The sequence below is a fragment of the Pseudopipra pipra genome, unplaced genomic scaffold (genome assembly GCF_036250125.1).
Source record: "Pseudopipra pipra isolate bDixPip1 unplaced genomic scaffold, bDixPip1.hap1 HAP1_SCAFFOLD_54, whole genome shotgun sequence".
NCBI classification, from domain to species: domain Eukaryota; kingdom Metazoa; phylum Chordata; class Aves; order Passeriformes; family Pipridae; genus Pseudopipra; species Pseudopipra pipra.
This window is the reverse complement of record NW_026991024.1, coordinates 108904-136839: the sequence shown is the minus strand read 5'-3', so window position 1 is coordinate 136839 and position 27936 is coordinate 108904. Positions and strand designations below refer to the sequence as shown.

Sequence of the window (27936 nt, the reverse complement as noted above, 5' to 3'; positions counted from 1 at the left end):
AAAAATGACAAGAAACTGACTCAAAATTACCCCAAAAAATGACCCAAAAGTCAGCCAAATCTCCCCAAAAAATGACCCAAAAGTCAGCCAAATCTCCCCAAAAAATGACCAGAAACTGACCCAAATCTCCCCCAAAAATGGGCAGAAATTCACACAAATCTCCCCAAAAAATAACCAGAAACTGACACAAATCTCCCAAAAAAATGACCAGAAACTGACCCAAAATTCTCCCCAAAAATGACCCAGAACTCACCCAAATCTCCCCAAAAAAACAACCCCAAACTATCCCAAATATCTCCAAAAATATGACTCAAAACTCACCAAAATCACCCCAAAAAATGACCAGAAAGTAACCCAAATCTCCCTGAAAAATGACCAGAAACTGACATAAAATAACCGCTAAAGATGACCTCCAACTCATCCAAATCTTCAAAAAATGAGCAGAAACTGACCCAAATCACCTCAAAAAATGACCTGAAACTCACCCAAATCTCCCCAAAATATGATCCAAAACTGACAGAAATCACCCCAAAAAATGAGCAGAACATCACCCCAAAACTGACCCAAAACTGACAAAAAATAACCCACAAAAATGACCCAAAACTGACTCAAATGTCCCCAAAAAATGACCAGAAACTCAAAACAAATCTCCCCCCAAAAAATGACCAGAAACTGACCCAAATCTGCCCAAAGAATGACCAGAAACTTACCAAAAATAACCCCAGAAAATGACCCAAAACTGACCCAAATCTCCCCAAAAAATGACCCAAGTCTCCAAAATCATCCCCAAAAAATGACGCAAATCTCACCCAAGTCTCCCCCAAAAATGACCAGAAACTCACAAAAAATAACCCCAAGAAATGACCAGAAACTCACCCAGATCACCCCAAAAATGCCCCAAACTTTATTTCTTTTCTTAGGAACAAATCCCTCCCTTTGCTCCCCTCTGGCCCCACACGGCCCCAGTTCAGCTCTCAGGGAGTTCTGGGTCTGGGCAGCGACTGCTCTGCCTCTGCTGGGGCGGCAGCAGCTCCTCTCAAGGGCATGGGAGGGACCCCAGAGCCCCTATAGAGACCCCAGACCCATTACAGGGACCCCAGAGCCCCTACAGAGACCCCAGACCCATTACAGGGACCCCGAAGCCCCTACAGAGACCCCAGACCCATTATAGGGACCCCAGAGCCCCTACAGAGACCCCTGACCCATTATAGGGACCCCAGAGCCCTCCAGAGCCCCTTGCTGGGTCCCAGCAGCTCTTCTCCCCCCCAAACCCACCTTTCTGGCTGCAGCTGCTTTTCTTCTCTGGCTCCCCTTCCTTCCCCAGGGAGGTTTTCCTTGTTCTTAGGCTCCAGCTGCAGCTCAAGGGCAAAGCTGCAACTACAATTCCCCTTTGGGTTTTCACCCAAAAAACAGAGGCTTGGGCCAAACTCTGCCCAGGCACTCGCTGAACACGAGACATCAAACAGAGCACACAGAATAAAATGCATCAAACTCTAAATCATGTTACAATGACTGTCCACCCCAGTCTAGCACTGACATTAAAAACATCCAACCAATCAGAAAGACCTCCAACCATCCCTTAGATAGAGAAAAGCACACAAGGAACAAATGCAAAAAGAAAAATTCCAAACAATGCTCAATTAAATAACCATGGACTGATAGAAAACATGTTTAATGAACTTAAACCACTTGACTTCTTCCCATTGTTCTCTATCAGAAATTAACCTTATTTAAGTTCTCCTTTTAACACTTCATTAAAACTGACTGAGAAGCAAACGGTTTGAACCAAACTCCATAACTTGATGACTTCAGGGTCTGTGCTCCTCGACTTTTGCTGAAGGTGTTTGGAACCCAGGCTTTGTTCTGGAGCTTTTCCCCAACCTAAAAACCCTTCTGCAGATGGGACTCCCTTCCCTCAGGGTTCGGTGTCCTCTGGTTTTCCTGAAGGCTGGGGGGGATCTGGGAGCCAAATCCCAAGGGATCCAGCCCAGCTCTGCACACACACACACATTTCCAGCTGGTCACATCTCCCGGGGCCACCACCACTCAGCACATTTGCACCCAAACACCCCTCTGAGCTCATGGCACTGGGTTTGAGGGACTAAGGAATGATCAGTCTGCTGGTTTGCCCTCAGAGGAGTAAGATCCAATGATGCATTTCTATTTTCATGAAAATATAACCTGTAAAACACAAACATATTTCTGCTTCATGTGCAATTTAAAATTCAAAGACATAGAAACATTCCTCTAGTTCAAAGGGAAATACACACTCCTATTTCTAAAGCCAAACACACATTTCCCCATGCTAATGGGGTTGGGACTTCAAAGAGAACCTGGCAGTAGTCCCTGCAAAAAACTTCAAGAACTGTCAAAACACAAACCCTCTCCTTCTCCCCCTGTTTGTGCTGCAGCTCCAACCAATTTGGGCTATTTAGGTAAACAACTTCCCAAACCAGTTGGTAAGGTTATCTCCTGAACTTGGCTTTCCTCACTCCCCCCTTTGTTTTAGTAGTTTATTCACAGGAAAATCATCTCTTTCTAAATGTGTAACATTCCAAATTTCACTTGAAACAACTGTAAGAATGTCTTCAAAACACAGCTGGCACTTCAAAGGTGTATACAATTTAAGACAAATGGCAAATAAAAAAAGTACTTAGTGATACCAAAACCACACTGAGCTTAGGATGTTCTCAAAAACCAGAGTCCACTTCCAAGTGAAGCTTTCCTTGCTCAAGGAGATGCAGCCAAGGCCATCTTTGCAATCTAATACTGGAAACTACTCCAGGTTGTCATTTCAGGGGGTTCTCTCAGGTCCTGCACTAATCAATCCCCTTGGCCATTGGTTTCTTGGCAGGTTCTGGCATTCACCTTCTACAAGCAAACCAGGAGGAGCAAATTCAGCTGTTCCTGCAACCAATCCAGTCTGCCATTCTGATTTTAAAGGATACTGGCTTGGCCTTACCAGGAGAGATCCCACATCAGGGGTAATACCTACAGGTTCTGCCCTCTTCCACTCTCCTGCAGTTCCACTGGCCCACACCACAGGAACAACTGCAGCTGCCACTTCAGTCGGGGCCTTGCTGCTGACAGGAGTTATTCCCTGCACAACAAGAGCTGCTGCTTGGACACATTGAGTTTCAGCAATTACAGTGTCAATAGCCCCAGTTTTCCATTTCATTTCTGCCTCAACTTTTCCAGTCCCTCTCTTCCTAGCACAGGTTTGGCTGACTTTGGCAAACAGACAAACTGAGAAATTACCCAATGTTTTCCCAGTTTGACCCCTGTCACACCAATCACCTTAACACTGCCAGTCCTTAATTCTCCCTCTCTTGGGTTAAGGACTGAGCAAGTTGGACCTGTGTCTGACCAGGACAGGTGCAAACCAAATGCTGGGGACTGGAACACACACCTGGCACTCCTGCAGCTCTCACAGTCACATTCCAGAGAAAACAGCCAATTGGACCCTCACTGCTCATTTCTTAATCCCAATCCCACACTTCTTTGGCACTTGGAGCACCACTTTTATCACCCAATTCCAGCCCATTAGAGAGCTCCATGTCTAGCAGGGACAGGGACCCCTGGGATACTCTCAGCAATGCCTGAATCCATGGCAGGGACCTTGCTTTGAGCTCCCCAGGGCCGGGCACCCCGAGGATCTCCCCGAATAATCCTTTCGGTGCGCGCTGGAGTCCTCGGGGTGCCCCAACCCGGGGGGCACCAACAGCACTGTCCCTCCAGGGGGCCCAATTTGGTCCCAAGGCTTCAATGGACAGCCCAAAAGGCATTTCCAGAGCCCTTCTTTGGAACCCACCAACGGGGACGGGGAGGAAGCCACAAGAAGGCCTCATTTCTAAAGGCAGGGGGATCTTGCCTGTGTCCCAGACTGGTCCGGGGATCTGAGGCCCTTCCCGAGAAAATCTCGGTGCCGGCGTGAAGGGCCAGAGATCCCTTGGAGCCACGGGAGAGCAGGCACAGAGTCCCTCCTGGGGGGGCAATTTTCCTGCCTGAAATCAGCTCTTCAAAGAAGCCTCTAAGACTCAGCTGGTGAGTTTTAGAAGCCAGGCATTCCCTGCTTACAACACCCTGCCATGATCCCAGCCCTCCGGGTGCCCTGGCAATCAGATCCCAAAGGGCACACACAGGTGTCTCCAATGCAGCTGATACGGCAGCATTTCAGCAGGGTTCACTTTGCTTCCCTGCATTCCTGTTCCACATTCAGGACAATCCCAACACTTATCACCATACACACCTACCCTTAGAAGGTTTCCAAGGAGCTTCACCGAGGGCCTTCCCAGGTCTGCTCTGTCTGGAGCCCTCCAAGTCCTCAGTGCCTGCCTGAGGAACCTCAGCACAACTCACCTGCTTACACAGCAACTTGGTGCTGCTTGCCTGCTGCCTCACTTCCCTTCTTCCTTCTTCCTTCACCTCCCTTGCTTGGTCCCTTTCAATCCCTTGGCTCAGCTCTGTGGAGTTTTCAGGCTACATCCCACTGCAAAAAGGATTAGCCCTTGTTACATCTCAACACTCAGATATCATTCCCCCTTTTTTCTTGACACTGGGCCATCAGGCCAGGGTCTCATTATTTAAAGCACAGTTTGACTCCTCAGTGACAACACCTGACAGCCCTGAATCCTAACACAGGCTGAGACACAAACACGCATGGGAACTCTGAAGGATCCACTTTATTCTGCTCACCAGTCAAAAGGAGCTTTCTGAACTCAAGGGCCTTGTTCTGCAACTTTACCTGCTGTAAATGTGACCCACAGGACCTGCAAAGGCCCTTCCCACTTCACCTGCAGGGCTGGCAGTGCCACCACTCGACACGGCCCCAGGGGCTGGGCAGGAACGGAGGGGCTGGGGCGTCCAATCCATCGGCCCAGGCGGCACCAGGAGTTCCTGCAGTTCCTGAGGGGAGAGCCTCAAGACAACAAAGGATTAGGAAGAGCATTTGAAACTTTAATATGTATATCCCCTGGAAGATGGGGAGTTGGACAAGGCCTACTGGGGCAACAAGGACACACTCAAGGCTGTCTATTAAAAGCATCTACCAGCACTCAAAAGCTGTCACTGTCCTTCTTGCAGGGGGGCACTCAGGAAACTCTGTTTGCCAAGAGCCTCCAGGAGGATTTCCAGCTTTTGGGGCTCCCTTTTAACCATTTCTCCCATCCCTGTAGCTGGGACTGTCATCTGCCCTACAGGGGGAACAGCCCACAAAGTTCCCCATCAGGGATGCCATTAACTCAAAGTCCCTTCTCAGGGGGGTCACTGCACCCCTTGTCTCTTCTTTGCCCTCCCCACCAAAGATGCTTCCAACAGTTCTCAGAGGTCTGGCAGACCCAGAGCTCTCCTCAGGGAATGCTTCACCTCCTTAAAGGCTACCATTACACCATCTAGCCAAGGCAGCAAATGCTTACAGGCTGTTTGAGAAGTTGCCATAACAGTCTTACCACACATGCAGAGGGAGCAATCCAGAGTCCAGCCCGTCCCACCATTCCCAGCAAGGCAGTTCAGGGGCTGGCTGGGGCTCAGGGAGGAGTCACGGGGCTTCTCTTCTTCCTGCCCGCTTGCCCCATTTTCTCCTGCAAAAGCAAAGGTTTCTTGGCTTTCCTTGCTCAAGGAGAGGCAGCCAAGGCCATCTTTGCAATCTAATCCTGGAAACTGCTCCAGGTTGTCATTTCAGGGGGTTCTCTCAGGTCCTGCACTAATCAATCCCCTTGGCCATTGGTTTCTTGGCAGGTTCTGGCATTCACCTTCTACAAGCAAACCAGGAGGAGCAAATTCAGCTGTTCCTGCAACCAATCCAGTCTGGCATTCTGATTTTAAAGGATACTGGCTTGGCCTTACCAGGAGAGATCCCACAGTAGGGGTAATACCTACAGGTTCTGCCCTCTTCCACTCTCCTGCAGTTCCACTGGCCCACACCACAGGAACAACTGCAGCTGCCACTTCAGTCGGGACCTTGTTGCTGACAGGAGTTATTCCCTGCACAACAAGAGCTGCTGCTTGGACACATTTAGTTTCAGCAATTACAGTGTCAATAGCCCCAGTTTTCCATTTCATTTCTGCCTCAACTTTTCCAGTCCCTCTCTTCCTAGCACAGGTTTGGCTGACTTTGGCAAACAGACAAACTGAGGAATTACCCAATGTTTTCCCAGTTTGACCCCTGTCACACCAATCACCTGAACAGTGCCAGCCCTTAATTCTCCCTCTCTTGGGTTAAGGACTGAGCAAGTTGGACCTGTGTCTGACCAGGACAGGTGTAAACCAAATGCTGGGGACTGGAACACACACCTGGCACTCCTGCAGCTCTCACAGTCACATTCCAGAGAAAACAGCCAATTGGACCCTCACTGCTCATTTCTTAATCCCAATCCCACACTTCTTTGGCACTTGGAGTACCACTTTTATCACCCAATTACAGTCCATTAGAGAGCTCCATGTCTAGCAGGGACAGGGACCCCTGGGATACTCTCAGCAATGCCTGAATCCATGGCAGGGACCTTGCTTTGAGCTCCCCAGGGCCGGGCACCCCGAGGATCTCCCCGAATAATCCTTTCGGTGCGCGCTGGAGTCCTCGGGGTGCCCCAACCCGGGGGGCACCAACAGCACTGTCCCTCCTGGGGGCCAATTTGGTCCTAAACTGCAGGGGGATCTTGCCTGTGTCCCAGACTGGTCCGGGGATCTGAGGCCCTTCCCGAGAAAATCTCGGTGCCGGCGTGAAGGGCCAGAGATCCCTTGGAGCCACGGGAGAGCAGGCACAGAGTCCCTCCCGGGGGCCAATTTTCCTGCCTGAAATCAGCTCTTCAAAGAAGCCTCTAAGACTCAGCTGGTGAGTTTAAGAAGCCAGGCATTCCTTGCTAACAACACCCTGCCATGATCCCAGCCCCACGGGGGTCCTGGCAATCAGATCCCAAAGGGCACACACAGGTGTCTCCAATGCAGCTGATGGGAGGGGTCAGCATTACAGGAGGGTTCATTTTCCTTCCCTGCATTCCTGTTCCACATTCAGGACAATCCCAACACTTATCACCACACACACCTACCCTTAGAAGGTCTCTGAGGGGCTTCACCGAGGGTCTTCCCAGGTCTGCTCTGTCTGGAGCCCTCCAAGTCCTCAGAGCCTGCCTGAGGAACCTCAACACAACTCACCTGCTTACACAGCAACTTGGTGCTGCTTGGCTCATGCCTCACTTGCCTTCTTCCTTCTTTCTTCACCTCCCTTGCTTGGTCCTTTCAATCCCTTGGCTCAGCTCTGTGCACTTTCCAGGCTCCATCCCACTGCAAAAAGGATCAGCTCTTGTTACATCTCAACACTCACATATCATTCCCCCTTTTTTCTTGACACTGGGCCATCAGGCCAGGGTCTCCTTATTTAAAGCACAGTTTGACTCCTCAGTGACAACACCTGACAGCCCTGAATCCTAACACAGGCTGAGACACAAACACGGATGGGAACTCTGAAGGATCCACTTTGTTCTGCTCACCAATCAAAAGGAGCTTTCTGAACTCAAGGTCCTTGTTCTGCAACATCACCTGCTATAAATGTGACCCACCAGACCTGCAAAGGCCCTTCCCACTTCCCCTGCAGGGCTGGCAGTGCCACCACTCGACACGGCCCCAGGGGCTGGGCAGGAACGGAGGGGCTGGGGCGTCCAATCCATCGGCCCAGGCGGCACCAGGAGTTCCTGCAGTTCCTGAGGGGAGAGCCTCAAGACAACAAAGGATTAGGAAGAGCATTTGAAACTTTAATATGTATATCCCCTGGAAGATGGGGAGTTGGACAAGGCCTACTGGGGCAACAAGGCTATCTATTCAAAGGATCTACCAGCACTCAAAGCTATTACTACCCTTCTGTCAGGGGGAACTCAGCAAACTCTGTTTGCCAAGAGCCTCCAGGAGGATTTCCAGCTTTTGGGGCTCCCTTTTAACCATTTCTCCCATCCCTGTAGCTGGGACTGTCACCTGCCCTACAGGGGGAACAGCCCACAAAGTTCACCATCAGGGATACCATTAACTCCAAGTCCCTTCTCAGGGGGGTCACTGCACACCTTGGCCTTTGTTTGCCCTCCCCACCAAAGATGCTTCCAACAGTTCTGAGACATCTGGCAGACCCAGAGCTCTCCTCAGGGAATGCTTCAGCTGCTTAGAGGCTGCCCTTGCCTTGCACCATCTAGCCAAGGCAGCAAATGCTTAAAGGCTGTTTGAGAAGTTGGCATAACAGTCTTACCACACATGCAGAAGGAGCAATCCAGAGTCCAGCCCGTCCCACCATTCCCAGGGAGGCAGTTCAGGGGCTGGCTGGGGCTCAGGGAGGAGTCACGGGGCTTCTCTTTTTCCTTCCCCCTGTCCAGATTTTCTCCTGCAAAAGCAAAGGTCTCTTGGCTTTCCTTGCTCAAGGAGATGCAGCAAAGGCCATCTTTGCAATCTAATCCTGGAAACTACTCCGGGTTGTCATTTCAGGGGGTTCTCTCAGTCCTGCACTAATCAATCCCCTTGGCCATTGGTTTCTTGGCAGGTTCTGGCATTCACCTTCTACAAGCAAACCAGGAGGAGCAAATTCAGCTGTTCCTGCAACCAATCCAAGCTGCCATTCTGATTTTAAAGGATACTGGCTTGGCCTTACCAGGAGAGATCCCACATCAGGGGTAATACCTACAGGTTCTGCCCTCTTCCACTCTCCTGCAATTCCACTGGCCCACACCACAGGAACAACTGCAGCTGCCACTTCAGTCGGGACCTTGCTGCTGACAGGAGTTATTCCCTGCACAACAAGAGCTGCTGCTTGGACACATTTAGTTTCAGCAATTACAGTGTCAATAGCCCCAGTTTTCAATTCCATTTCTGCCTCAACTTTTCCAGTCCCTCTCTCTTACTAGCAGAGGTTTGGGTGAGTTTGGCAAACAGACAAACTGAGGAATTCCCCAATGTTTTCCCAGTTTGACCCCTGTCACACCAATCACCTTAACAGTGCCAGCCCTTAATTCTCCCTCTCTTGGGTTAAGGACTGAGCAAGTTGGACCTGTGTCTGACCAGGACAAGTGCAAACCAAATGCTGGGGACTGGAACACACACCTGGCACTCCTGCAGCTCTCACAGTCACATTCCAGAGAAAACAGCCAATTGGACCCTCACTGCTCATTTCTTAATCCCAATCCCACACTGCTTTGGCACTTGGAGCACCACTTTTATCACCCAATTACAGTCCATAAGAGAGCTCAATGTCTAGCAGGGACAGGGACCCCTGGGATACTCTCAGCAATGCCTGAATCCATGGCAGGGACCTTGCTTTGAGCTCCCCAGGGCCGGGCACCCCGAGGATCTCCCCGAATAATCCTTTCGGTGCGCGCTGGAGTCCTCGGGGTGCCCCAACCTGGGGGGCACCAACAGCACTGTCCCTCCAGGGGCCCAATTTGGTCCCAAACTGCAGGGGGATCTTGCCTGTGTCCCAGACTGGTGTGGGGATCTGAGGCCCTTCCCGAGAAAATCTCGGTGCCGGCGTGAAGGGCCAGAGATCCCTTGGAGCCACGGGAGAGCAGGCACAGAGTCCCTCCTGGGGGGGCAATTTTCCTGCCTCAAATCAGCTCTTCAAAGAAACCTCTAAGACTCAGCTGGTGAGTTTAAGAAGCCAGGCATTCCTTGCTAACAACACCCTGCCATGATCCCAGCCCCACGGGGGGTCCTGGCAATCAGATCCCAAAGGGCACACACAGGTGTCTCCACTGCAGCTGATGGGAGGGGTCAGCATTACAGGAGGGTTCATTTTCCTTCCCTGCATTCCTGTTCCACATTCAGGACAATCCCAACACTTATCACCATACACACCTACCCTTAGAAGGTTTCCAAGGAGCTTCACCAAGGGCCTTCCCAGGTCTGCTCTGTCTGGAGCCCTCCAAGTCCTCAGTGCCTGCCTGAGGAACCTCAGCACAACTCACCTGCTTACACAGCAACTTGGTGCTGCTTGCCTGCTGCCTCACTTCCCTTCTTCCTTCACCTCCCTTGCTTGGTCCCTTTCAATCCCTGGGCTCAGCTCTGGGCAGTTTCCAGGCTCCATCCCACTGCAAAAAGGATTAGCCCTTGTTACATCTCAACACTCAGATATCATTCCCCCTTTCTTCTTAACACTGGGCCATCAGGCCAGAGTCTCCTTATTTAAAGCACAGTTTGACTCCTCAGTGACAACACCTGACAGCCCTGAATCCTAACACAGGCTGAGACACAAACACAGATGGGAACTCTGAAGGATCCACTTTGTTCTGCTCACCAATGCAAAGGAGCTTTCTGAACTGAAGGACCTTGTTCTGCAACTACCTGCTGTAAATGTGACCCACCAGACCTGCAAAGGCCCTTCCCACTTCCCCTGCAGGGCTGGCAGTGCCACCACTCGACACGGCCCCAGGGGCTGGGCAGGAACGGAGGGGCTGGGGCGTCCAATCCATCGGCCCAGGCGGCACCAGGAGTTCCTGCAGTTCCTGAGGGGAGAGCCTCAAGCCACCAAAGGATTAGGAACAGCATTTGAAACTTTAATATGTATATCCCCTGGAAGATGGGGAGGTGGACAAGGGCCACTGGTGCAACAAGGACACACTCAAGGCTACCTATTAAAAGGTAATAGGCCAGAGATCCCTTGGAGCCAAGGGAGAGCAGGCACAGAGTCCCTCCTGGGGGCCAATTCTGCTGCCTGAAATCAGCTTTTCAAAGAGGCCTCTAAGACTCAGCTGTGAGTTTTAGAAGCCAGGCATTCCTATACACTGTGAGATATTTTAAGGCTTATCTGACTGAAAAACAAAAAGCTTTTATCATGGACACCTGACCTCCCACAGACAGTTCCTTTCCCCTTTCAATACAAAATTTTTTTCATGGAATCACTCAATAGGAAGTGCCCAGGAACCCCAGACTGTGCTTTTCAGAACAGAAAATAAACAGAAGAAAGGAGTTTTGCACAAGTGTAACATACTCCAGAATAGACCTGACTTAATTTTACCCTTTGTGTTCAAATATTTCACAGAAAAGCTCCAGCAGGAGATTTGGCACATTCCCAGGAGTATCCTGGAAGTCCCTTCCACAAGGGCTGGAGGAAAATCGCAGCTGTACGAGTCCCTTGTGCCTGCAGATCCTCTCCATCCACCTCGTGCTCTCCCAACAGCAGAAAGGGTGCTGAGATAGGAGAAAGGAAACCTTTAGCATAAAGCTGGGAAGGAATATAAAGCTTCCTTTCCTGGGAGCTTTGTGAAGTCTGCAGATGAGAAAGGGAAACTTTGCATCTCCTTTGGTGCAGGTGTCAACAGAGGCTGAGACTTTTTGCCTTTTTCAGACAACTGTGCCCTTTTTGGCTCCCTGGCAGCTCCAATGGCACCAGAACCCCCTTCCTGTACACCCAGGGCTGTCACACACAGGCACCCACACACCTTTGCTCCAGCCCACACGGGGCCAACATTTCCTCACCCTGGACATCCCAAGGGCAGTATTTTTGCTAGAGAGCACAGCAACCCCCCTGTCCTTGCAAACTGCCTCCCTGCAAAAAAGGAATCATTTTTCCTGGTCACTTCCCCCACAGTCAAGGTCTTTTCAAACTGCTGTCGTGCCACCAAACCTGCTCAGGGTCCCTCCCAGCTTCTGCCTGTCCTTGCATTGAAAGGCACGGGCACATTCTACCTTCCAACAGCAAACCCAGCTCCTCCCTGGCAGTACAAGCCCTGCTCTTACCTGGACAGACTCCCGGGCTCGGCACAGCTGTGGCTCATGGAGCAGCTTCCCAAGGCCCTTCTCTCTCCCCGCAGGAAGCACAACTCGCCTCCGCCCCAGGGGAAACCACGAGCGAGGCTGCAAATGGACACAGAACGAGTAAAAAGCATTAACGCAGCACAAAAAAACCAAATTAAAGCAGTCTTTGCCTCATAACCCTGCACGGGGAAAGGGTTTGGGATCCCAAAGCAAAACCCGAGACACCCAGAGAGCACCAGCCCCGCAGCCCGGCCACGGCTCCCCCCGGGGTCACCTGGCAGGTAAGGGGCTTACCCGGCCCCCGCTGCCCAGCACAAGGCGCCCCTAAACGCCCCCCGGCTCCCCCTGTCCACAAACCCAGCGGCCAAGGCGCTCTCCCCTCCGCAGCCCGGGCAGCAGCGGGGCCGCGCCCTCAGCCCTCACACACAACCGACCGCACCTGCCCCGCCGGCCCTTTATACCGCGGGCCGGCAGCGCTGCCCAATCAGCACTCGAGCGCCTCCGCCCAATCCCAGCCCGCCTGGCCCTGCGGCCCCGCCCCGCCCGCTCAGCGCGGCCCCGCCCCCGTTCCCTCAGCGCGGCTCCCGCCGCCGCCGCAGCCCCGGCGGGCGCTGCTGGGGCCGGGGAAGGGCGGTGGGAGCTCCGCGGTCACGGCCCGGCCGGGAGCTCTCCCGGGACAAGGGGAGCGGGGCGGGCAGCGGGGACGGCGGCGTTCTTGGGGGCGGGCAGGGCGGGGCCGAGCGGCGGGGCCGGCGCGAGCCGGGGGGCGGGGCCTGGGCGGGTCGAGGGGCGGGGCCGGCGCGATCCCGCGGCGCTTCGCTCTGGGCTCTGGGGCTGTTCCGGCTGGTTTTGGGTGCGGGTTTGGGGCACTGCGCACACCCTGCCCTGGTCACAGCCCCGTCCCAGCTCCCTGCGCTCCCCGCACCCCTTGCTCAGCTCCGCGGGGATTTGTGCCTCCTCTGAAGGTGGCAAATGTCTGCAAAGCCAGTCGGGAAGCCAGAGAGCTGCAGCCCCCGGGCCCCGCCGCGGCTTCCCCGCCCTCCCCCGGCCCCTCCCGCCCGTCCCGCCCCGCAGCGCCGCTCCCGCTGCCGCCCTCGAACCCAAGGAACGAACCCCGTGCCCCCGGCACAGGCCGGTCCCTCCCCGGCAGCCTCGGCAGCGCCGGGAGCGGCCGCAGCCCCCAACGCCGGGCGGGGCGCGCCGGGAGGGGCCGCGCGGGGCGGGGGCGGGTCCCGCGGCTGCGACCCCGCGGGGAAGGGACCCCCGGGCCGGGCCCGTCCGGCACCGCCGCTGGCCCTGCTCGGGCACCGCCCCTCGCCCACAGTTTTAACATTAGAGAGCCAAGTTTAATCCCGAGCGCTGCAAGCTCCCACGTGCAGGGATTTCCATAGACTTGTTATTTTTCTCTTTTTAATGACCGCGTTGCTAAAGTCAGGGAAACACAATCAGCATTCCCTAAACACCATCACTTCTACATCCACCTGTGATCAGGGGCCGATGGGCAGCAGCCTGCCCTGGACGGGCTGCAGGGATGCTGTGAAGGCCACTGTGCCCCAGGTTTGAAGGACTCTGGCCATGATCCCCGGCCCGTGGGCAGAGAGCCCAGAGCCAAGGGGAACTCCAGCCAGCTGCAGGCAGATGTTACTCCGTCCCCATGCCGGGGGTGGGGATGAAGGTGCCCTTCCCCGTTCGGAAGTGGAAGTCGTCCCCTGTGCAGAGCCTGCTCTGATCCTCGGCCTCGTGGGAGCCAATTCCCTTGTCCCAGCCCACTTCCTGCAGAGAAGAAAGGGAAAGATTGCACATAAGGGAAACATTCTTCCCTGGGAGGGTGGGGAGGTGGCCTGGCACAGAGAAGCTGTGGCTGCCCCATCCCTGCAAGTGGCCAAGGCCAGGCTGGATGTCTATTAGAAGGTGTCCCTGCCTGTGGCAGGGGATGGAAGGAGATGATCCCTGAGATCCTTTCCAACCCAAACCACTCCAGGATCCCCAGATGATTCCACGCTCTCTCTCTGCATTTATTTGGCATCATTTCCTCTCAAAAACAACATCTCCAATTTAGTTGATTGCTAAAGCCATCATTTTAAAATCTTCCCAGGAATCAAAAGGGACTGGAAAACACACAGAAATCATTCCTACACCCACCAAATCATTAGGAATTGGAACCCAATTCCCTCATCTCCGTCCTTGTTTTTCTTGGCTGGAAAACCTGATGATCCCCGCTGGCTATTTTTAGGCTGCTTTTCTTCCACAGCTCCTTTCTCCCGGCTGAAACCTCCTGGCATATTCAGGGCTTATCTGGAGGGAAGCCCCTCTGAAGTATTTCCTCTCGTGGCAATTCTGTGGGATGAAGAAGTAAAAAAAGCACGTCAAGAGCTCCTTCTACCCCCTTCCTTCACAAACACCCTCCCAGTTTGTCCTTGGCAGCTCCATCCCCCCGGCACCCGCACCCGACGCTTCGGCTCCGCTGGGAAAGGGACAGCAAGTGCACAAGCAAGTTCAGTGCTGGGCAGGGGCTCCCTGGGGAACGGCACTTCAGTGCTTTAGTCCGTGGCCTTTCCTGCTGCCCTCCCTCCTGGAAGCAGAGGATGACCCGGCCCTTGTTTCTCCCACGCTCGCAGACCCAGGTCCTGCTCCTTTGGCCCCACTTTTCTTGGCAGACCCGGCCTCATTTTCCAGGGTCCCCAGGAAACTTCTGCACTTGATCCATTGCTGAGTGCAGAGCACAGGGCAAGGGAAGGACAAATTTCTCAGCACCCACCCCCTGGAACTTTCCTTCTCTGCAGCACGCTCCCGTTCCCGCTGTCTCTGGAGGTGCCCGCACGAGTCCTCCTTGTCCCAGCCCTGCCAAACTGACACACGCACAGGAGAAATAACAGGTCTTGCTTGCACAATTCCCGACCCGAACCCTTGCCTGTCCTGCCCAGAGCTGAGGGAAATCTGACAGAATATTAATAAACCCCCTTTGTTAAGAACACTCATCAGCCCGGTCCTTCAGGCTTTGCAGCAGTTTGTAGGGAACAGACCCAAATCCCAGTCCTACCTCTAAATTTCTAACAGCTTTCCTTAGAGAGATTCTGGACAGTAACACATACAACGGAAAGAAAAGACTGCACAAGGAGCAACAGAAGGTTTGCACGAAGAACAGAGGTTCCTGTTCTCCCTCATCAGGCTGGAACTGTAGGACCCACTCTTTGCCACCAAGAGACCAGAGCATTGTCATTAAGACTTAAACCTCTCCCCCACAGGTGTTTCTCAGAGAACTGGGTGGGCCAGCAAGGAGCTACTCCCATGTGCCTGCAGTGCTTTGGGGAGGGGCAAGACAACCTCCCACTTCTGCTTGGAAGAGAATGAAAAGTCATTCCCCTTCTCTCTCTCTGACCCAGCACCAAAGCAGTCCTGTAGGACAACATCGGACTAGGCCTGATTCAACTGGGAAAGAAAAAAACCCTAAACAAACAAACAAAATCACCCTGAATTTCAAGGTAAAAATACACTGCCTCCTGAACAGGAGCACACAAAATACACTGAAGCCAAACAGAAAATGACAAACCAGAAAAAAAAAAAGAGCCAAACGAAATGCTCTGCTTGCCTTGGTACGCTCTCTGCTTGATCATTCCAAAGGAGATTCTCCACAGATCAGAAGCAATTACCAATCATTTTTCCTCTGTAACAGTTAATGAAGGACTTGAGTTTCTGTTGAGGGGCTGGACATGTCCAGTGAGGGTTCAGAGTCTGGTGGGTTGTTTATGGTGGATCCTGACCGGCCCAGGCCAAACCGAACCACCCCCATCGCTGCTCCATCCCACATGGAGAATATTGATACTGTCTAGAAATACTCCCCTTCCCTGCTACTCCATCCTTCCTTAAACATCCGTGGAGCAGGTTTTCTCCACCCTTTGTTCCCAGCAACAGCTCTCCAGCCCTAATCCCAGCTCCCACAGACACAAACTAAACACACCTAAGGCAATGGTTCCATCAGCACCTGGAATTCCAAGCTCCTAGTTCCCTGGAATGCTCATCCCAACACTCACAGCAATCTCACCTCAGCCCACAGGCTCTCTGTCCTCACAGGGAAACACAGCCTGCTCTGGCAGCATGTTTCCTCTCACTCCTGGTCTCCTGCAACCCCCAGGGAAATCCAATCCCTCAGACCCTGCATCCCTGGACACGAGGGGAACTGGAGTTTGACCCGGATCCCAGCGCCCTGGACAAGTGTGTTCCCAGGAGCACAGGCCCGTGGCTCCATCCAGCCCATCCACCCCTCCTTTCCCCCCAGGGAGTCCCAAACCCTCCCCCAGCTCCCCTGCGTCTGTCCCCCGGCCCAGCCCAGCTCCAGGCTCTCCCCCAGCGCTGTGTCAGCTCCAGCCCTGGCAGAGCTGCAAACACCCCCCAGCTCGGCCCCCCGGGCTACTGAAACCCCAAGCCAAGGTTCGGGCTCACCAACGGGGACCCACCTGCCCCACTCAGCACAGCCCAACCCCACAGCTCAGGGATCCCACGCTCACCTGGCCCTTTGCCCCCAGTGGAAGGGATGGGACCTGCAGCATCCAACCGGGGATGAGAGTGGAAGGTGCCCCTGCCCACGGAAGACAGGGTGGCCTTTGAAGGTCCCCTTCAAACCAAATCGCTCTCTCATTCCCCTCCAAAATAACTCCCAAAGAGACACAGCAACCAAAGCAGAGGGACTGCACTCCCAGCTTTTCTTACCTGCAGGCATACAGCACGTTGGACATAAAAGCCACAGGGTTAGTCCTGCCAGAGGTGTCCGGCACAGTGTCCACGGCGACCGAAGGGAAAGACGCAGCCTGGGAACACGGAGTAAAAGGCACTTTAATTAGGAGTACACTGAGCAATAGCCAGGTCATTCACACAGCTTCACTGTCCAGTCACACAAAAAGCACTCACCGAGGCCTCAGTTAGGATGGTTCCTGACGCTGACCGGGTGAACACCTCCCCGCAAGCCCGCTCCGCTCCTGCCAGGCACTGGGGCTCACCCCCAGGGGGGCTTTGCCAGCACCCAGTGGAAATTAAAATTACAGCCTGGGCAAAGGTGCTTCCCGCAGGACCACTCCTGGCCAAGGCCACCGGTCCGTGCAAGTCAGACCACTGACCACCCGGGGCTGGGGACTTTCGGGGCCATACTTCCAGCTTTTATTCTCCAGAGACTCCAGTTCTTCCTGGCACCCCTTGCTTCAGTCTTCCCCTGCTGCAAGAGGTCACTTTGTCTTTCAAGGGGACAGATTGCCAAAGCCCGGCCGGTCCATTCCCACGAGGAAAGAAAGGTAGCTTTGTCTCGGACAGGATGCTGAGGGGGGAGACACAAAATAAAAGTTTAATTTAAAACAACTGCCGAGAACAGAAAGCAATTCAAACATAAGGCAGACGAGGCTCGTGCAAAACCCAGTACATTTGACTTCAAAGGAGAATTATTTCCCTCTGCACCTAACAGAATGGCATTTTCCCCCAGGTCCTGCTTCCCATCCTCGAACAAAACACACTGACAACATTTTTCACCATGCCAGTGGAGAGCTATTAGAGAGCACTGCACAGGGAAGCCGAGGCTGCCTCTGGATCCCTGCAAGTGTTCCAGGCCAGGCTGGATGGGACCTGCAGCATCCAACCGGGGATGAGAGTGGAAGGTGCCCCTGCCCACGGAAGACAGGGTGGCCTTTGAAGGTCCCCTTCAAACCAAATTTCCCCTCCAAAACAACTCCCAAAGAGACACAGCAATCAAAGCAGAGGGACTGCACTCCCAGCTTTTCTTACCTGCAGGTTCACAGCACAGCACGCTGGACGTAAAAGCCACGGTAGTTAGTCCTGCCAGAGGCGTCCGGCACAGTGTCCACGGCGACCGAAGGAAAAGAGGCAGCCTAGGAACACGGAGTAAAAGACACTGTCGTTAGGAGTACACCGAGCAACAGCCGGGTCATTCCCACAGGCAGCTTCGCTGTGCAGTCCCACAAAAAGCTCCGACTCCGGATTGAAGCTCGGAGAAGCCCGGCAGTGCCAAAACACTCCAGCTCTCCGCTTCCCAGCCCGCCCCGACCGCCGGGCGCCGCCTCGCAGTCGCCGCCTGGCGGACACGGCCGGGAACGGCACTGCAGCCGCGCGGCCCCCCCCTTGCGAGACCCGCGGCGCCTTTCGCGAGGACGGGCCTTTCTTCCCTAAAACCTGCCCTTCCCTAGGAAAAGCTGGGCAATTCACAGAGTTGCTGTTTTTATCCCGGCTTCCCAAAGGACTTCTCTCTCCCGGCGGCGGCGGCAGCGGCAGCAGCAACACTCCCCGCGAAGCCCTGACCGAGGCTGGGAATTGACACACAACAAGCCAAGAGCATGAACTCGGCCCCAAAACACTCCCCAACAGACCAATTTACAGTCCCCTTTGCCTCCTCCCCCCCGCGCAGGCCCAGGCTTTGGGATTCCAAGGCAAACCCCGAGAGGCCCAGAGAGCAGCAGCCCCTCAGCCCCAGCACGGCCTCCCCCGGGCTCCCCCGGCCGGGAACCGGCCTAGCCAGCCCCTGCTGTGCAGCACAGCAGGCGGGGGGATGACTTTTGGGACCCCTCCCTGGCCGCTGCAGAGCAATGCAGGCATCGGGGCCAAGTCCTGCCCGGCCCCCGGGCACTGCAGACAGTTCAGCCCCAGCAGCAGCAGCAGCAGCAGCAGCAGCAGCAGCGGGCTGTTCTGCCTCTTGCTCCCCTCTCATTTGGACCCCAACGGTGAGGAAGAAGCCCCGGGCACAATCGGCACCGAGCAGCAAGGCCTGGGCTCGCCAGAGGCCCGGGCCTGCCTACTCCAGGCTCTGGGCTTTCTTTGCTTTCTTCCGCCGTAATTCTCCTGCCCCGGCAAGCGTTAAAAGACACACTGCCCGGGGAGACGTGCCCCGAAACAGCCATCAGTTCCAAGGCCAGAAAATCTCAGGGCCACACTTCGAAACCCTGCCGCGAGGCCCCCGGAGAAGCCAAGGGGAGCTGGGATTCCCTGCAGTCCCAGGGAAGCGAGGGGAAGGTGGCAAAGGGGCAGAGAGCAAACCCCCCCCCCCCAGCTGCTTCTCCCTGCAACCCCTCCGGCAGGCGCAGCTGCCCTGGGATTTCATGCCCCTTGTGTCTCTTGCGAGCTCAACGAGCGAACAAAGGGGTCCTGCAAGATCCGCTTCCTCTGTCCCTGAGGCGGCACAGAGCCTCCCCGCGGGGGGGGTGCGATGCCAGGGCACATCCGAGCCCGGCCCTGCCGCCTGCCGCTCTCGCCGCCCCTTCTCCTGGCGGCGGCACGCAGGTGCGAGTGTCTCCGCAGAGGCGAGAAACCTGCCTGTCGCTTCCCCTGCCTGCAGGCCCCGCTGGCCGCGGGAGAGGCAGAAGAGCGGCCGCCGCCCCCCCGCCGGGCCCCCGCTTACCCCGGCGACGATGTCCTGCAGAGCCCGACGTCGGATCCGCCGCCGTGGGTCGCTTCCGGGGGGGGGGAGGCGGCGGCGCAGCCCCGACAGCATCTCCGGGGCACGGCGGGAGCGGAGCGGAGCGGAGCGGAGCGGAGCGGAGCGGAGCGGAGCGGGGGCGGGGGCGGGAGGGCGGCGACCACCTGGGGTCCTGCGCCTGCGCGGCGCGCCGCGTCGCCGAGAGGGGGCTGCCGGCGCCGGTGCCTGCCGCCGCCCGCGAACCCGCCGCCCGCGCCCGGCGCCGCCGAGCGCCCCGCCCCGTCCCCACAGCGGGAAGCGGCGCGGCGAGACGGCGCTGCGGGCGCGGGGCGGGGGTCCGGGGCGGAGCGGAGGTCAGGCACCAGGAAAAACGCCTCTCTGAGGCGAGGGGGCCTCTTGCCGCCATCTTGAGTGTGGCCGGGCTAAGTTCCGGTCCTGGCGGCGCCCTCTTGAGTGTGGCCTCGGGGCGACTTCCGGGCCGGGGCCGCCATCTTTGTGTACGGCCTTGGAGGACTTCCGGTCATGGCGCCGCCATCTTTGTGTACGGCCTCGCAGCACTTCCGGTCCGGGTGGTGCGCCCTCCAAAACAGCCCGGTCGCTCTCTACTTCCGGTGCCCCGCTTTACCCGGACAACGACCCTCGCTAATTTCTGCGCTTTCGCCCCAAAAATCTTCACGTTATTCCCCCCGCGCACACCCCGGGAGAGACGGGAGACCGCAGCTCCCGCCGTGCCGCCGGAGCCGGCCCTCAAGTCGAGCGGGGAGCGCTGCAGCGGCACAGGAGCCACTGCGCATGCGTCGCCGCTTGCCCTCGCCCGCCCGCCCTCACTTACCTCGTGATCGCCGGCGTCTCGCTTACGACTGCGCAGGGCGCCGCCGTCGCCACCTTGCCTGCCCCCCCCACACCGCCCGCCTTCGCTCGCTCTCGCTGCGCGCGCCTCGCCCGCTTTGCCCCGGCCCCTCCCTCACATTTCGCGGCACCCCCTCCGCTGCCTTTTCGGCTCCCCGCCCTTCCCCCGACCACCTTTTCGGGTCCCCTTCTCATACTTTAGGGGGGGACCCCCAAGTCACGGGGCGGACGGCGGGGCGGGGCGGGGCGGGGCGAGGCGGGGAGTAAACCCCGGGGTGCCCAAGAAGCCCTGGTTTTCCCTTTCATTTCATTTGGCATTTTATTAGGGCCTTTTTACTTTGCTCGCTTTGATTTTTTTCTTTCATTTTCCTTCTTTATTGCCTTAATTTTTTATTCTATTTATTTTTCATTTCATTTTCTTTTCTTTTCTTTCTCGTTTGCTTTTATTTTTTTTAGTTCTTAGTCCTCCAGAGAGCAACAAAGAACACTGCAGCTCCTCTGGGACAGACAAAGGCCCCCCTACCCTTCCTTAGACACAACGCCTGCCAGGAGGGCCCCGCAAGCCCGCTCCGCTCCTGCCAGGCACTGGGGCTCACCCCCAGGGGAGCTTTGCCAGCACCCAGTGGAAATTAAAATTACAGCCTGGGCAGGAAATTCAAATTACAGGACGGCAGGACCGCTCCTGGCCAAGGCCACCGGTCCGTGCAAGTCAGACCACTGACCACCCGGGGCTGGGGACTTTCGGGGGCACGCTTCCAGCTTTTATTCTCCAGAGACTCCAGTTCTTCCTGGCACCCCTTGCCAGAAAGTCTTCCCCCCCCCCATTCACGGAAATCACCACAAAAACTGACCCAGAACTCACCAAAATCTCCCAAAAAATGACCCAAAACTGACCCAAATCATCACTGAAAATGGCCAGAAACTGAGCCAAATTTCCCTCAAAAATAACCAGAAACTGACAAAAAGTAACCCCAAAAAATGACCAGAAATTCACCCAAATCAACCCAAAAAGTGACCCAAAACTGAAAAAATTAACCCTCAAAAATGACCAGAAACTGACCCAAATCACCACAGAAAAAATGACCAGAAACTGACACAAAATGACTCCAAAAAATGACCCAGAACTCACCCATATCTCTCCAATGACCACAAACTGACCAAAATCACCGCAAAAAAGGACGAGAAACTCACCCAAATCACCCCAAAACTTTATCCAAAAGTCACCCAAATCATCCCAGAAACTGAAAGAAAATGACCAAAATCTCCCCAAAAATACTCAAAAACTGACCAAAATCTCCCCAAAAATTGACCCAAAACACTGTCAGAGACTGAAATGGTTGATGATTTATGCATTCTAGGAGACTTTTGCAGGCTTTTGACTTGCATGATACCTCTGATGAGCAGTCGGGCCCCTCCCTCCCTCCAGTGCTGAAGGTGTGAAGTCCTGACCTTGCAGGCTTTTGACTATTGATGCATCTGATGGCAGTCAAGGCCCTCCCTCCCTCCAGTGCTGGAGGTGTGAAGTCCTGAAAGATAAGAGCTGACCTTGCAGGCTTTTGACTATTGATACATCTGACGAGCAATCAGGACCCGCCCTCCCTCTGCTAAACTTGAAAGGCGGGAGCCAGGCCAGATACAGCAGCTCTCTTGCACAGGGCCCAGGGAGAGGTTGGAGGCTCGAGACATGGCCCGTGACACTGACCGTGGATATGATAATTCATAACTTCTTGGAGTGTGGGGGCTTCCCTCCTTCACCCCCAGCAGATCAAGACCACCACTTCAAGTGACAGACATGGAAGCTGCAACTATCAAGTTTCATCGCTGGACCCTGTGGGCGGTGACTATGGACATCTGTCCACTCTCAGCTTTTCTTTCCCTTACTCTCCCTTGCTCTTATCCTGCCTTTCTCTCCCCTATGCATTTTTCTCCTCCCCAGAAAGGTTATGACAGCACCCAAAAATGTTAGCTTACCTATTGATTATGACAGCACCCAAAAATGTTAGCTTACCTATTGATTATGACAGCACCCAAAAATGTTAACTTAACAATTGATTCAAAATTGTTAAAATAAATCTTATCAATATATGTTTTCATACACCGATTATTTAGTGTCGTTTCACTTTTAATCCACCCCAAAGGAATTTTTGATAAAACCTGGGTTACCCCCCCCCCTCTTCTCCTGGGGCGGGTCGTAACATTTTTGGCGTCACGGACAGGATCCTTTGGATATAGTGGAGTAATCGGTGTAGTCTAAAACTGGTACCGAGGGCGAGTCAAATGGTGACCGTCCCCTCGCAATAAAATTATAGTAAGAATTTTTCTCCTCTCGGTGTGACCCGGGCACATCAGACCTGTTGAAAGGTTTCCTGGTGTGGCCTGGACCTGTTGAAAGGTTCTCTGGTACCTGGACCTGTTGAAAGGTTTTCAGGAGAGAGTCAAACCAGCCCTCAGAGGGTTAAGGGGGAGAAAGACATTAACCTAAGCTGGGTTAATGACTGAGGCAAAGGGGATGATGACACCCCAGGTTGAGTTATATGGGGATTATTCCCTCCTGATAGCTATCCTTGGTTTACAACTGTTTTTTGTGGGTGCTGTCTTAGGCGTGTTCCTTAGAGCAGTGCAAAGGCAAAAATCAGCTATTCAGAAATCTGTAAGTGAAGTGATAAAATCTTTCCAAGAGTCAATGAGAACTTTGCAGGACCAGCTAGAAAAAGAGGCTATTCAAAAATCTACCGGTGAGGTGATAAGGTCTCTTCAAGAGACAATGAAGGCATTACAGGAGCAATTAGGAAAAGAACGCCTGCAGTTAACTGCTGAACGACAGGCACTGGAGAAAGAGAGAGAGATTAACTCATTGCTTAGGTCAGCCCTTGAAGATGAGGAGGAACAAAATGAAAGGCTTAAACAGATACTGGAAATGAAAAATTGTGAATTGCGAGACATTAATTCAAAATACCCTAAACCGGTAGATGTTAACAAATCCCTGTACCCCTCTGGGGAATTAGAAGAGTTGAAGCAAAGTTACCCGGAGGAGGGGGTAATACATATGCGTCCCCTCATTAAAACTGAAACCACTGGCCAGGGGACAGACAGGCAAACTACCACACGAACTACCCCGTACACGGGGGAAGCACTGGCCAAAATTCAGGAAAAATACAGTCGTAAGGCCAGTGAATCAGAGACTGAATATGTGTGGAGGGTGTCCCTTACTGGGGGAGATCGGATTTTGTTGAGTGAAGATGAGGCCAGAGGATTTTGGGGCCCAGGGGTCTTCCTGACCACAAATGATAACCGAGCTCCGTGGTCTCTGACCCAAAGAGCTGCCTACTGGGCAGGCGGGTTAGACCCTATAGAAAGGGGAGATCCTTACACGATTAAAACACCCACAATTGGCCACATTGTAAAAAGTGTACAAAAAACCGCATGTCTCCAGTTAATGCATACAAAATTATTAGACCCACAACGAAATTCCCCAATGGAACTCGAGGCAGATCCACAGAGATTTCCAGTTTTAATTCGAGGCCTGCCTGATGCACTAAAAGTTTATGCTAAACAATTACAGGAGCGCATAAAGGCAACCCCCAGACCTAGAAGAAGGGGTGCTCCATCAGGATTAACCTGGTTGGAAATAGCCCAAGAATTAATAGCTACTGGTCAGCAGCTGGGGCTCTCTGGTACGAGTGGCCAGAGAATACACTGCAGGAGGGCAGGGAAAGTCCAAAAACCTGCCTCGCCAGGTATTTGTCAACAAAATGTGTCATCTAGCGGGAGAAAGAGATACAGTCTGTGGAGAGAAGGTGTTGCAAAAGGAATTCCTCGAGAAGTGATGGATAAATTACCCACTGCTAATTTAGAATACTTGATAAAGCAGTGGGATAAGATCAAAGAGCACAAGGCACCTCCTAAGGGCAGCCCCTCTAAGGAGTCCAACACTGTGATCCCCTCAGCCTCTCCAGAAACTGGACTAACCAGTTTGACCAGTTCTGAGTCAAGGAACTGGACTTACTGCTCTCCAGTAAATAAGCCAAAAAATAGCCAGTGGGTTTATGAGGGAAAGCTTACAGAAAACAACCAGGGAGATTTGGTAATCACTTTTCCTCTCGGCCCTTTTAAATCTTTGGTTACATTCGTGGTAGACACGGGTGCACAAGTCTCAGCACTCCAAACTGAAGCTGCTATTCAGTGTGGCATTAAACCAGACAAAAAAAAGATATGGGTAACTGATGCTTTTGGCAAATCCCGACCCCAGTACACTGCTCGAGTGAAATGCTGGTTACCTGGAGATGAGACAGCCACAGAAACTATCATGATTGTGGGGCCATTACCAGCTAACATCCTGGGGTTAGATCTCCTAAAGGGGAAGGCCTGGACAGACGCCAGAGGGAGAGAATGGATGTTTGGTCTCCCATCCCCCTCTGTCCGTCTGTTGCAAACTGCTCCAAGTCTGCCTCCTTCTAAAATAACAAATGTAAACCCCTACCCACTCCCTTTAGGAACACGTGAAAACATTACCCCAGAAACTGCAGAATTGCAGGAGCAAGGAGTAGCTGTCCCTATACACTCACCATGGACAGCATGGTCTGTCCATAAACCTAATGGGCAGTGGCAGCTGCCAGTGAGTTACCTCGATGCTGACACTGGCTCACAAATAGCTGCTGTACATAACAAAGCTGAACTGATTGCCCAGATTGCTGATGTCACCACAGGGGACCAGACTCAGACAAGTACTATCACCCACTTAGAAAGTCTGAGACTTCAGATTCCCACAGAAAAGGTAACAGTGTGTTTTCCCCCTGACACCTTGGCCACCCCAGAGCAAATAAAGATGCTGAGAAGTAAAAAAGAACTCCAGCATGCTCTGAGTTTATTTGTTTTTTGGAGAAAACATGTTCCAAACTTCTCTATTATTACTGCCCTAGTGACATTATGCGAGATAAGAAAAGGAGTTGGATAAATAGATTCTTCCTTCTTTTTAACAATCGGTCCGTAGTGGGCCAGATTTGTTCTTTTGCAGAAACCTACCAGCAGAGGAGATAACCTGCCAGCAGAAGAGATCAAACTGCATGAAACCAATGGAGCATCAATTGCAGCAAGAGGCAGAAGAGATAACTGCCCGCACAACTGCTTCTATTATCAGCTTACAAGTATCCCATGAGAAAACGAAATAGCAACAGGACTGAAGACTTATACTGTTCTTTGACATGTATTTATGTTTTTATCTTAACAACTTTGTAATATGCATGCCTGTATGTATTTTTGTCTCAGTAAGTCTGCAATATGTAGAACTTTGCCACAAACATTGTGTTTGTGTCCCCTCTACTCCCAGAATTACTTGTGTTATCAGTTTATTAATAATTGTTGACTTATTTGGGTTTTGTTTTTTTTTTATCACGAACAATTCACTGATAAGATTGTGTAAGACGAGCCATTTTATGTACTGCTAGTTTAGTTTTGCCAAGTTTGTTTTGTTATTTTGTTGGGGGGCAGGTTAGCTTGGGAAAAGCTTTTTGAATGTGTTCTTTTATATGAGCAACTTACTGGTAAAATTGTATAAGATGTACTGTTAATTTGATTTTTGTCAAGTTCATTTTGTCCTTTTAAATATCCCTCTCGATTGAGAAACTCAACCAAATATAACCTGGGAGTTAGTACAAGTATTTATGCATATTTAGAGTCATATAAATATGCATTATATACATTAGCCTTCTGCCTTGAAAGGCATTGAATTTCATATTTGGTTAAATTTAACAAAACGGAACTAAATTTAGGCCTAAAAGAAAACATAAGAAAGCCTTTTACCAGCTCCCAAGTAACTCAGTGTTTTTGGGTTTTTTTTTGATGTATAATTTCAAATATTTGTATGTATGTTTGTAACCTCATTAATGTTAAGAAATTTGATTGTAACTATTGAGATCCTATTACATCCCCTATGACGACTCACAGGGTGGAGAGAGTAACTAATGCAAATTAGCTTACTATGTTATTATAAAATTAGTTTGTTTTTTGAAGGGGGGGAGAATTGCAATGCATTAGGGCAATCTCTTCCTTTCCTTCACTCTTCTGTCTCCCTGTCCACTACACGAAAAGCACCGCCCACAAAGAAGATTCACAGAGAACGACAAAAGAAGAGAAATTATTGAATGCATAAATCACGGGGTGGTGTCAGAGACTGAAATGGTTGATGATTTATGCATTCTAGGAGACTTTTGCAGGCTTTTGACTTGCATGATACCTCTGATGAGCAGTCGAGCCCCTCCCTCCCTCCAGTGCTGAAGGTGTGAAGTCCTGACCTTGCAGGCTTTTGACTATTGATGCATCTGATGGGCAGTCAAGGCCCTCCCTCCCTCCAGTGCTGGAGGTGTGAAGTCCTGAAAGATAAGAGCTGACCTTGCAGGCTTTTGACTATTGATACATCTGACGAGCAATCAGGACCCGCCCTCCCTCTGCTAAACTTGAAAGGCGGGAGCCAGGCCAGATACAGCAGCTCTCTTGCACAGGGCCCAGGGAGAGGTTGGAGGCTCGAGACATGGCCCGTGACACTGACCGTGGATATGATAATTCATAACTTCTTGGAGTGTGGGGGCTTCCCTCCTTCACCCCCAGCAGATCAAGACCACCACTTCAAGTGACAGACATGGAAGCTGCAACTATCAAGTTTCATCGCTGGACCCTGTGGGCGGTGACTATGGACATCTGTCCACTCTCAGCTTTTCTTTCCCTTACTCTCCCTTGCTCTTATCCTGCCTTTCTCTCCCCTATGCATTTTTCTCCTCCCCAGAAAGGTTATGACAGCACCCAAAAATGTTAGCTTACCTATTGATTATGACAGCACCCAAAAATGTTAGCTTACCTATTGATTATGACAGCACCCAAAAATGTTAACTTAACAATTGATTCAAAATTGTTAAAATAAATCTTATCAATATATGTTTTCATACACCGATTATTTAGTGTCGTTTCACTTTAATCCACCCCAAAGGAATTTTTGATAAAACCTGGGTTACCCCCCCCCCTCTTCTCCTGGGGCGGGTCGTAACAAACACCCAAATCACCCCCAAAAATGACGAGAAACTGACCAAAATCTCCCCAAAAACTGACTCAAATTACCCCCAAAACTGATGCAATTCACCCCAAAAATTGATCCACAACTGACCCGAAACTGGCCCAAATCACCCCAAAAACTAACTCCAAATTGGCCCAAAATCTGAGCCAAAAAATGCAAAAAAAAAAACCCCAAAACTGACCCAAAATGACACAGAATCACCCTAAAAACTTACCAGAAACTGACCCAAAATCACCCCCAAAAATGACCCAAAACTCACTCAAATCTCCCCTGAAAATGACCCAAAACTGACACAAATCTCCCCAAAAAATGACTCAGAACTCACCCAAATCTCCCCAAAAAATGACCAGAAACTGACGCAAAATTACCCCCAAAAATGACCCAGAACTCACCCGAATCTCCCAAAAACTGTCCCAAAAGTCAGCCAAATCTCCCTAAAAAATGTCCAGAAACTGACTCAAATCTCCCCAAAAAAAGGTCAAAAATTCACACAAATCTCGCCAAAAAATGACCCAAAACTCACCCAAAATTACCTCTCAAAAACGACCCAAAAATGACCCAGAATTACCCCCCAAAATGACCCAGAACTCACCGAAATCTCCCAAAAAAATGACAAGAAACTGACTCAAAATTACCCCAAAAAATGACCCAAAAGTCAGCCAAATCTCCCCAAAAAATGACCCAAAAGTCAGCCAAATCTCCCCAAAAAATGACCAGAAACTGACCCAAATCTCCCCCAAAAATGGGCAGAAATTCACACAAATCTCCCCAAAAAATAACCAGAAACTGACACAAATCTCCCAAAAAAATGACCAGAAACTGACCCAAAATTCTCCCCAAAAATGACCCAGAACTCACCCAAATCTCCCCAAAAAAACAACCCCAAACTATCCCA

The 27936-nt window shown here is 52.4% G+C and overlaps 3 long non-coding RNA genes across 6 annotated transcripts in view; 1 reads left to right on the top strand and 2 right to left on the bottom strand.

The window, feature by feature from the left end:
- The window catches only part of LOC135408630 (uncharacterized), a 154986-nt gene that overhangs the window by 23784 nt on the left and 103266 nt on the right, over window positions 1–27936 (bottom strand). The window contains exons 11-13 of the long non-coding RNA XR_010427729.1: window positions 7150–7278; window positions 5448–5579; window positions 4794–4918 (exon numbers count right to left, since the gene is read on the bottom strand). This is a non-coding gene — a long non-coding RNA (uncharacterized LOC135408630). The remainder of the gene's footprint in view (window positions 1–4793; window positions 4919–5447; window positions 5580–7149; window positions 7279–27936) is intronic.
- On the top strand, window positions 659–27904 carry LOC135408636 (uncharacterized). Its single transcript, XR_010427739.1, has 2 exons — window positions 659–770; window positions 27730–27904. It is a non-coding gene; the product is annotated as an uncharacterized LOC135408636 (long non-coding RNA).
- LOC135408634 (uncharacterized) lies at window positions 11039–14470 on the bottom strand. Of its 4 annotated transcripts, none has more exons than XR_010427736.1 (4): window positions 13864–14313; window positions 13203–13494; window positions 11704–11820; window positions 11039–11154 (listed from the first exon to the last, which is right to left on the bottom strand). It is a non-coding gene; the product is annotated as an uncharacterized LOC135408634 (long non-coding RNA). The 4 variants fall into 4 exon arrangements; XR_010427737.1 differs by having other exon boundaries at window positions 11154–11233; XR_010427738.1 differs by lacking the exon at window positions 11039–11154 and adding an exon at window positions 11415–11512.